Source organism: Scyliorhinus canicula, chromosome 1, assembly GCF_902713615.1.
Source record: "Scyliorhinus canicula chromosome 1, sScyCan1.1, whole genome shotgun sequence".
NCBI classification, from domain to species: Eukaryota; Metazoa; Chordata; class Chondrichthyes; order Carcharhiniformes; family Scyliorhinidae; genus Scyliorhinus; species Scyliorhinus canicula.
Genome location: NC_052146.1, coordinates 79,610,822 through 79,621,811, shown reverse-complemented (window position 1 = coordinate 79,621,811; position 10,990 = coordinate 79,610,822). Strand labels below are relative to the sequence as shown.

General features: G+C 54.0%; 1 protein-coding gene across 4 annotated transcripts in view; it reads left to right on the top strand.

The window, feature by feature from the left end:
* Positions 1–4,803: 4,803 nt before the first annotated feature.
* The window catches only part of LOC119964369 (glutathione hydrolase 1 proenzyme-like), a 114,388-nt gene continuing 108,201 nt past the window's right edge, over positions 4,804–10,990 (top strand). For 2 of the 4 annotated variants that reach the window (XM_038793779.1, XM_038793763.1), the window contains exon 1: positions 4,804–4,992. The gene's annotated coding sequence lies outside the window, so the exon portion shown is untranslated. Of the gene's footprint in view, positions 4,993–9,939; positions 10,068–10,990 lie in introns of those variants that run through there. The other 2 variants (XM_038793787.1, XM_038793771.1) reach the window with 1 other exon arrangement.

The following is a 10,990-nucleotide window of genomic DNA, read 5'->3' as shown; positions in this document are numbered from 1 at the left end:
CCTGCTGTAACCAGCTTTCAACTCTCCACACCCCCCCCCCCCATCGCCACATCTATCCCCCAATTCCCCCCTCCCCCTCCCCCAAGTCCCCCTCCCCTCATTTACCCCCCTTCAAAATCAAGAAGTTCAGGCTGTGTACCCTAACAGTGTATTCCTCCATTGAATGGTTAGTCCCACTGTTGGAACCAACAATTCTACGGACACGTGCTTGTAGGATTAGAATAGCGGTTTTAATATACTTACAACAGAGCCAGCCTGTTAGCTGTTGAACTTTTGGTGAACTGGCCAGCTGACCCTGTGGCACTGATCTTTATACAGCAGCTCCCGGGGGGAGGAGTCCTGGGCGGAGCCAAGGGAGAAGCCCAGTACAACTCTCGAGCATTCCCAGAGCTACTCCCCCTGGTGGTCAGGTAGTGCAACTGCACTTACCAGATAGACACAGGTATATACAGGTTATAATCCGGTGTGAATCACATTCACCACATTCACCCCCTGTGAAAAAAATCGAGTCCAGCGGGGGTGGTGGCTCACAGAGTTAGTCTGTCCGGTGGGCGAATTGTTCTTTTCGATCTGCGGAGCACCGGGGTTGCAGCCTCTTGCGGTGGCTGGGTGGGTGTTGAGAGCTGGGGTACGATGGCAGACTCCGGGGCGGGTCTCGTCCGAACTTTATACACCTCTGGCTCGACCGGAGACTGGGGGCGCTGGGGGCGGGCTGGTTCTGGCACGTGGAACTGGTGGGGTGAGCTTGCGGAATCGGGGGTATGAGGGGGCGGCACCATAGGGAACAGGGTAAGGGGTTCCTCAGTGGGGGTAGGGGGGGCTGGATCCAGCTGGTGCCAGGTCTCGAAGGGATACTGTGTCCTGGCGACCGTCCGGGAACTCCACGAATGCGTACTGGGGGTTGGAATGGTGGAGGCGCACCTTTTCAACAAGGGGGTCAGTTTTGTGCCCCCCGACGTGCTTCCTCAGGAGGACCGGGCCTGGTGTCCTCAGCCACGCCGGAAGTGAGACCCCCGTGGTAGTGCCCCTAGAAAAAAATGAAGAGTCGCTCGTGAGGGGTTTGATTTGTAGCTGTACAGAGGAGGGATCTGATAGCGTGGAGCGCGCCTGGGAGGACTTCTTGCCATTGGGAGACTTGGAGTTTTCTAGACCGGAGGGTCAGCAGGACGGCCTTCCAGACCGTCGCGTTCTCCCTCTCCACCTGCCCGTTCCCCCTGGGGTTGTAGCTGGTAGTCCTGCTCGAGGCGATGCCCTTGTCGAGCAGGTACTGACGCAGCTCGTCGCTCATAAAGGACGAACCCCGGTCGATGTGCACGTAGCTGGGGAAACCGAACAGGGTGAAGACACTATGCAAGGCCCTAATGACTGTGTGGGAGGTCATATCGGGGCATGGAATGGCAAAAGGGAATCGGGAGAACTCATCGATGATGTTGAGGAAATAAATGTTCTTGTTAGTGGAGGGGAGTGGCCCTTTGAAATCGATCGCAAGGCGTTCAAAGGGCCTAGAAGCCTTGACCAGGTGGGTCCTGTCTGGTCTATAGAAGTGCGGTTTGCACTCTGCACAGATCGGGCAGTCCCTGGTGACCGCTTTTACCTCCTCGTTGGAGAAAGGCAGGTTTCGGGCTCTGATGTAGTGGGCGAGCCGGGTGACCTCTGGATGGCAGAGGTCCACGGGGATGGCTTTCAGACGGCTGATCTGTGCGCTGGCGCATGTCCCGCGGGATAGGGCGTCCGAGGGCTCGTTGCGCTTCCCCGGTCGATATTTAATATCGTAACTATAGGTGGAGAGTTCGATCCTCCACCGAAGGATTTTATCATTTTTTATTTTGCCCCTTTGCGAGTTGTCAAACATAAAGGCAACCGATCGTTGGTCGGTGATGAGGGTGAACCTCCTACCTGCAAGGTAGTGCCTCCAGTAACGAATAGCCTCCACAATGGCTTGTGCTTCCTTCTCGACTGAGGAGTGTCGGAGTTCTGAAGCGGATAGGGTACGGGAGAAAAATGCAACGGTCCTCCCTGCCTGATTTAAAGTGGCTGCTGGAGCTACCTCTGAGGCGTCGCTCTCTACCTGAAAGGGAGTGGATTCATCCACCGCCCGCATGGCTGCTTTGGCGATGTCCTCCTTGATGCAGCTGAAGGCCTGGCGCGCCTCAGCAGACAGGGGAAATCGTGTGGCCCTAAAGGGTGGGCGGGCTTTGTCCGCATATTGAGGGACCCACTGGGCCTAGTATGAGAAGAACCCCAAGCACCGTTTGAGGGCCTTGGGGCAATGAGGGAGGGGGAGTTCAGTGAGGGGATCCAGCATGCGGTCCGGGTCTGGGCCCAGGACTCCGTTCTCCACGACGTAGCCGAGGATGGCCAGTCTGTTTGTGCGGAAAACGCATTTCTCCTTGTTATAAGTGAGATTTAATTTCTGTGCCGTTTGGAGAAAACGGTGGAGGTTGGCGTCGTGGTCCTGCTGGTCATAGCCGCAGATGGTAACATTGTCCAGATACAGAAACGTGGCCCGCAGCCCGTACTGGTCTACCATTCGGTCCATTGCTCGTTGGAACACCGAAACCCCGTTAGTGACGCCGAAGGGAACCCGGAGGAAATGGAAGAGGCGGCCATCGGCCTCGAATGCCGTGTAGTGGCGGTCCTCCGGGCGGATTGGGAGCTGGTGGTATGCAGACTTCAGATCCACCGTGGAAAAGAGCCGGTACTGGGCGATCTGGTTTACCATGTCTGCAATTCTGGGGAGGGGATACGCGTCTAGGGGCGTAAAGCGATTTATGGTCTGGCTATAGTCGACGACCATGCAAAATTTCTCCCCGGTCTTGACGACCACCACCTGAGCTCTCCAGGGACTATTACTGGCCTCTATGATCCCCTCACTGAGCAGCCGTCGGACCACCGATCGGATAAAGACCCTATCCTGTAGGCTGTATCGCCTGCTGTGAGTAGCTACTGGCTTGCAATCTGGAGTGAGATTGGCGAAGAGAGGAGGGGGGGGGGGGGCGATGCGCAGCGTGGCTAGGCTGCAGATAGTGAGTGGGGGCAGGGGCCCGCCGAAGCTGAGGGTGAGGCTCTTGAGGTTGCACTGGAAATCCAGGCCTAATAAGAGTGACGCGCAGAGGTCAGGCAGGACATAAAGTTTAAATTTAGAATAACTAGCGCCGCGAATTGTGAGCGTAGCGACGGTACGTCCTTGGATTTGGACTGAGTGGGAGCCCGAAGCGAGGGCGATAGTTTGGCTCACAGGAAAAATAGAAAGCGAACAGCGTCTTACCAGCTCTGGATGTATAAAGCTCTCGGTGCTCCCGGAGTCAAAGAGGCATGGCGTGCTGTACCCGTTGATCTGGACCTCCGCCATCGAACTTTGTAGGTGCTTGGGGTGGGATTGATCCAGGGTGACTGCGTTGGGTTGCGGGCCGCGTGGTGAGTGCACGGGGAAGTCGTATTCTTCAGATGAGCTTTCTGAGCATGGAGATGCAGATGGGGCCCGTGGTCGCACGTGGTGAGCGGCGAGGAAGATGGCGGCCCCCATGAGCCGTCCGTGGCCGGCCGCATGGTGGGGGTTTGCCAAGATGGCGGCCCCCATGGATCGCACGTGGCGGGAGGGGGCGGAGTCGGGGCATAGGCCGTAGCGTTTCAGGCCCCGCGGGCCCGCTGGTGTTGGGAGCGATTTGTTCTCTCTGCAGGGGAGTTAAAAACTGGGGCCCTTCTCGCGAGGCACACTCTGGCATAGTGGCCTTTCTTCCTGCAGCTGCTGCAGGTCGCGGATCGGGCTGGGCAGTGCTGCCGCGGGTGTTGGCTTTGGCCACAGAAATGGCAGGCTGGGGCAGCTGAGTAGCTGGCTGGGGCAGCTGAGTAGTTGGCTGGGGCCGCAGAGTAACTGGCTTTGGCAGCGCGGTAGCTGGGGGGCCGTGCGGCACAGGCCTGGGGGGGACTGTTGGTCGGGGGTCCACGATGAGGTCGCTGGGTCCACGGGAAACGACATGAGGCTGCAGAAGGAAACTTCCATAGTGGTAGCAGCCTCCACAGTAGTGTCTAAGTCCTGGGCCCCCTTTTCTAGCAGTCTTTGGCGCACATAGTTAGACCTAAGGCCCACCATGAAAACGTCCTGCACAGCAAGCTCCCTATGTTCAGCTGCGGTAACGGCTTGATAATTACAGTCATTAGAGAGATTGTTCAATTCCCTTACAAACTCGGCAAGCGTTTCTGTAGGCCGCTGACGGCGAGTCGTAAACACGTGGCGTGCATAAACCTCTTTAATGGGCCTAACATACATTTTGTCCAATATTGCCAGCGCTGCGGTGTAAGATCCGGCCGGATTCAGCTGTGTGGAGATTCTGTGGCTTACCCTCGCGTGCAGTAGGCTGAGGTTTTGTTCCTCCGTTGTTCCGGCGGTGCTGGCTTCTGCCAGGTAGGCTTTAAAACCTCTCAGCCAGTGGGAAAAAAATTCCTTAGCCTCTGCATCCTGTGGGTCGAGTTCTAGGCGTCCGGGCTTGAGGGCTGCTTCCATGATTTCTTCGACTGTTTCCTAAGTATATTAAATTGTTGGAACCAACAATTCTACGGACACGTGCTTGTAGGATTAGAATAGCGGTTTTGATACTTACAACAGAGCCAGCCTGTTAGCCGTTGAACTTTCGGTGAACTGGTTGGCTGACCCTGTGGCACTGGTCTTTTTCAGCAGCTCCTGGGGGAGGAGTCCTGGGCGGAGCCAAGGGAGAAGTCCAGTACAACTCTCGAGCATTCCCAGAGCTACTCCCCCTGGTGGTCAGGTAGTGCAACTGCACTTACAATATAGATCCGGTGTGAATCACTTTCACCACACGAACCCAACAGGTTTCTTCTGCCCTTGGCTAAGGTGTGACTTTACTCTTTATACATTATAATTTACCTGAACCTGTGTGTGGTGAATGTAATGTGTTAGCACACGCTTTGTGTTGAGCAAGGGACGAGAGGGTTCAACAGATTCTGCTGACGTGGAGCCGAATTCACAGTAAGGTACGGCTATTGTTGGGGAAACTGGGGATTGTTAACTGGTGTGATTGAATTCTCGGCGGCGCACTGTCAGTGGGATTCTCTGTTTCCTCCGCTGCACATTGCAACATCCTGTTTCCCCCCCCCCCACCCCCATCACCAATTACAGGCACCCAACGCCACAGGGAAACCCGTGGGCGGAAAATGGCGCCGGCAGAGAACTCACCTTGTTTATATTGATCAGTGAGACTGTAGAGGGCACAAACTAAACACAAGCGCAGAATAATTCAAGGGGGAAGTAAGAAAAAAACAGATACAAAGTTTGGTTAGACTGTGGAGTACTCCCTCACAAAGCAAGCAGAATGTTTTTAAAAGGGAGTAAGCCTTTAAAGAAGAGGAATTTTGAAGGGGATTGGGGTGGGGGGGGGGGGGGGGCGAGCACAAAAATGAGGCTAAAAAAAACAGCTTCATGGTGAAGAAAACCAACAGCACAGACTCAATGGGTTGAATCAATGCTTCTGCGCTTGCACATTACAGGGCTGGACTAGGATTGTTCAAAATGACATTTTAACAATAATCTTTATTGTCAGTAGGCTTACATTAACACTGCAATGAAGTCACTGTGAAAAGCCCCTAGCCGCCACATTCCGGTGCCTGTTCGGGTACACTGAGGGAGAATTCAGACTGTCTAAATCACCTAACAGCACGTCTTTCGGGACTTGTGGAAGGAAACTGGAGCACCCGGAGGAAACTCCGCAGACACGGAGTGGGGGGGGGGGGGGGGGGGGGGGGACATGCAAACAGACAGTGACCCAAGCCAGGAATTGAACCTGGGACCCTAGAACTGTGAAACAACAGTGCTAACCACTGTGCGGTCCTGCTGCCCACATTTTGGCATCAATTACAGTGTGAGACATTCCTTCTGTCAAGTTAGTTCATGTCGTGTAAGACTTTGAACATACTGAAAAACAGAATTTGCAGAATGGGCCCTGGCCTAGTCAACTTCAACTGTTTAAATCAAGGGTGGGCAAACTACGGCCCGCGGGCCGCATGCGGCCCGCCAAAGGTATTTCTGCGGCCCACCAAGTCATTAAAAAAAAAAAAAAATTTTTTTTTTTAAACAAAATTTTTTTTTTTTTTTTAATTTTTTTTAAGGTTAATGGGGGGGGGCTGTTGGGTTACTTACTGGTATAGGGTGGATACGTTGACTTGAGTAGGGTGATCATTGCTCGGCACAACGTCGAGGGCCGAAGGGCCTGTTGTGTGCTGTACTGTTCTATGTTCTATATGAGGCGCCCAGAATCATAACCGGGTGAAGTAAATATTTTACTTAATGTACTATGCGGCCCTTTGTGAATTGTGAATTTCTGAATGTGGCCCTTGCACGGAAAAGTTTGCCCACCCCTGGTTTAAATAAACTGAATCTGTTACAATCCCTGCATTGTCTGTGGGTGGAAATTTGCCGTGATCAGTAATGTCAGACGGGCCATTTTGCACCAACTGCCCCTCATACTCTGGGCTCCATACTCAGGTCTACTCGGTATCTCGCTGAATGTTGATGTGATGCTATTGCCTGAGTAAATTTCCGCTGAAATATTTTTAGCTAGAATAGCTACTCTACTAGTTGAAGGCAGTTCCTGCCATCTCTGTGAGTGTGTGCAACATGTACAATCCTTTAAAGGTGATTCAGTAACATCAATTTCATAGAGATTTTCTCTCCCAAACATAGTTTTGCACACCATTACACTTTCTAGGTCTGGCAGCATCCGTAGGGAGAGAAAAGAGCTAACGTTTCGATTCCAGATGACCCTTCATCAAAGCTTTTGCAAAGGGTCATCTGCACTCGAAACATTAGCTCTTTTCCCTCCCTACAGATGCTGCCAGACTTGCTGAGATTTTCCTGCATTTTCTCTTTGGTTTCAGCATCCGCAGTAATTTGCTTTTATTACATTTTCTAGAATCCATAGAATCCCTACAGTGCAGAAGGAGGCCATTTGGCCCCTCGGGGCTTCACCGACCCTCCGAAAGAGCACCCTGCATTGGCCCACTCCCCCGCCCTATCCCCACCTAACTTGCACATCTTTGGGCACTAAGGGGCAACTTAGTTTGGCCAATCCACCTAACCTGCACATCTTTGGACTGCAAGAGGAAACCGGAGCACCCGGAGGAAACCCAAGCAGACACGGGGAGAGCGTGCAAACTCCACACAGTCACCCAGGCCAATATCGAACCCAGATGCCTGGCGCTGTGAGGCAGCAGTGTCAACCACTGTGTCTCCGTGCACTTTCGGAAGTTTACAGAGCATTGCCAATTCTAATACTAATTACAGCAACAAAAATGTGTAATCTGTACGATATCATCTCTCTCTTCTGACTTCAGTCCCTTACGCAATAACCTGAATTACCTGTTATCCCCAAGGGTTGGGATCGTCTCCCTTGGTGTCAGACACAAATCATTTCTCTTTCTTTTACTGTGAACAGACATCAGGAATTAACCAGTGAAGGGCAGCACGGTGGCGCAGTGGTTAGCATTTCTGCCTCACGGCGCTGAGGTCCCAGGTTCGATCCCAGCCCCGGGTCACTGTCCGTGTGGAGTTTGCACATTCTCCCCGTGTCTGCGTGGGTTTCGCCCCCACAACCCAAAAAGATGTGCATGCTAGGTGGATTGGCCACACTAAATTGCCCCTTAATTGGAAAAAAAAAGAAGGAATTAACCAGTGAATCAAATGCCACATTCCACATTCTGTCATGTCCTCATTGCGGAGTGAGCAAAACATTGGCACACACTGGTTAACATTAGTAGCAGCGAGGATTGTGTTCTGGACGTTATTGGGGAGGACCAGACGGGGTTTGTTAAGGGCAGGCAGTTGGTGGCCAATGTAAGAAGGCTGTTAAATGTGATCATGATCCCCCCCGGAAGGTAGGGAGGTGGAGGCAGTGATCTCAATGTATGCAGAAAAGGCTTTTGATTGGGTAGAATGGGACTATCTGTGGGAGATACTGGGATGGTTCGGATTCGGGTGGGGCTTTATTGACTGGGTCTGGTTGCTGTATCAGGCTCCTGTGGCAAGTGTACGGTCAAATAGGACAACATCGGACTATTTTAGACTGCACTACGGGACGAGACAGGGATGCCTCCTCTCCTCACTGTTGCTTGCGCTAGCTATAGAGCCGTTGGCAATTGCTCAAAGAGCCACAAAGGGCTGGAGAGGACTGGTCAGGGGGGGTGGAGTACAGGGTTTCACTTTGTTCTCTCTGCAGGGGAGTTAAAAACTGGGGCCCTTTTCGCGAGGCACACTCTGGCATAGTGGCCTTTCTTCCCGCGGCTGCTGCAGGTTGCGGATCGGGCTGGGCAGTGCTGCTGCGGGTGCTGGCTTTGGCCACAGAAATGGCAGGCTGGGGCAGCTGAGTAGCTGGCTGGGGCAGCTGAGTAGCTGGCTGGGGCCGCAGAGTAACTGGCTGGGGCAGCTGAGTAGCTGGCTGGGGCAGCTGAGTAGCTGGCTGGGGCAGCAGAGTAACTGGCTTTGGCAGCGCGGTAGCTGGGGGGCCGTGCGGCACAGGCCTGGGGGGACTGTTGGCCGGGGGTCCACGATGAGGTCGCGGGGTCCGCGGGAAAGGACGTGAGGCTGCGGAAGGAAACTTCCATAGTGGTAGCAGCCTCCACAGTAGTGTCTAAGTCCTGGGCCCCCTTTTCTAGCAGTCTTTGGCGCACATAGTTAGACCTAAGGCCCGCTACGAAAACGTCCCGCACAGCAAGCTCCCTATGTTCAGCCGCGGTAACGGCTTGATAATTACAGTCATTGGAAAGATTGTTCAATTCCCTTACAAACTTGGCAAGCGTTTCTGTAGGCCGCTGACGGCGAGTCGTAAACACGTGGCGTGCATAAACCTCGTTAATGGGCCTAACGTACATTTTGTCCAATATTGCCAGCGCTGCGGTGTAAGAACCGGCCGGGTTCAGCTGTGTGGAGATTCTGTGGCTTACCCTCGCATGCAGTAGGCTGAGTTTCTGTTCCTCCGTTGTTCCGGCGGTGCTGGCTTCTGCCAGGTAGGCTTTAAAACATCTCAGCACGTGGGAAAAAATGTCCTTAGCCTCTGCATCCTGTGGGTCGAGTTCTAGGCATCCGGCTTGAGGGCTGCTTCCATGATTTCTTCGACTGTTTCCTAAGTATATTAAATTGGTGGAACCAACAATTCTACGGACACGTGCTTGTAGGATTAGAATAGCGGTTTTAATATACTTACAACAGAGCCAGCCTGTTAGCCGTTGAACTTTCGGTGAACTGGCTGGCTGACCCTGTGGCACTGATCTTTATACAGCAGCTCCCAGGGTAGGAGTCCTGGGCGGAGCCAAGGGAGAAGCCCAGTACAACTCTTGAGCATTCCCAGAGCTACTCCCCCTGGTGGTCAGGTAGTGCAACTGCACTTACAATATAGACACATGTATATACAGATTATAATCCGGTGTGAATCACATTCACAACACCAACCGAGCAGGTTTCTTCTGCCCTTGGCTAAGGTGTGACTTTACTCAGCGCCGGCCCTAGGGTTGCTGGCGCCCCGGGCAAGCTGAACTTCGGCGCCCTTGGGGGGGGGGGGGGCCGGGGCCGGGGCCGAGGGGGGGGCGGGGCCGAGGGGGGCGGGGCCGAGGAGGGGGGGGCGTGGCCGAGGGGGGGGGGGCAGACCGAGGGGTGGGGGGCGGACCGAGGGGGGGAGCGGACCGGGGGGGAGGGCGGGGGGAGCGGACCGAGGGGGGGGGGGGGGGGGGGGGGCGGACCAAGCGGGGGGATGGACCGAGGGGGAGGCGGACCGAGGGGGGGGCCGCCCTGGGGGAGGGTGGCCACCGCGCATGCGCTGGTTGGCACCGGCCCAACTGCGCATGCGCGGAACCCGAGTCTCTGGCGCCCCCTAGGACATGGCGCCCCGGTCGACTGCCCGAGTTGCCGGTGCCTTGAGCCGGCCCTGACTTTACTCTTTATACATTATAATTTACCTGAACCTGTGTGTGGTGAATGTAATGTGTTAGCACACGCTTTGTGTTGAGCAAGGGACGAGAGGGTTCAACAGATTCTGCTAACGTGGAGCCGAATTCACAGTAAGGTACGGCTATTGTTGGGGAAACTGGGGATTGTTAACTGGTGTGATTGAATTCTCGGCGGCGCACTGTCAGTGGGATTCTCTGTTTCCTCCGCTGCACATTGCAACATCCTGTTTCCCCCCCCCACCCCCATCACCAATTACAGGCACCCAACGCCACAGGGAAACCCGTGGGCGGAAAATGGCGCCGGCAGAGAACTCACCTTGTTTATATTGATCAGTGAGACTGTAGAGGGCACAAACTAAACACAAGCGCAGAATAATTCAAGGGGGAAGTAAGAAAAAAACAGATACAAAGTTTGGTTAGACTGTGGAGTACTCCCTCACAAAGCAAGCAGAATGTTTTTAAAAGGGAGTAAGCCTTTAAAGAAGAGGAATTTTGAAGGGGATTGGGGTGGGGGGGGGGGGGGGCGAGCACAGAAATGAGGCTAAAAAAAACAGCTTCATGGTGAAGAAAACCAACAGCACAGACTCAATGGGTTGAATCAATGCTTCTGCGCTTGCACATTACAGGGCTGGACTAGGATTGTTCAAAATGACATTTTAACAATAATCTTTATTGTCAGTAGGCTTACATTAACACTGCAATGAAGTCACTGTGAAAAGCCCCTAGCCGCCACATTTCGGCGCCTGTTCGGGTACACTGAGGGAGAATTCAGAATGTCCAAATCACCTAACAGCACGTCTTTCGGGACTTATGGAAGGAAACTGGAGCAACCGGAGGAAACCCCGCAGACACGGAGTTGGGGGGGGGGGGGGGGGGGGGGGGGGGGGGGGGGGGGGTGGACATGCAAACTCCGCACAGACAGTGACACAAGCCAGGAATTGAACCTAGGACCCTAGAACTGTGAAACAACAGTGCTAACCACTGTGCTGTCCTCGGCAGTCCTTGACTGACTCTCGATGTTCATCAGCGGAAAGAGGCG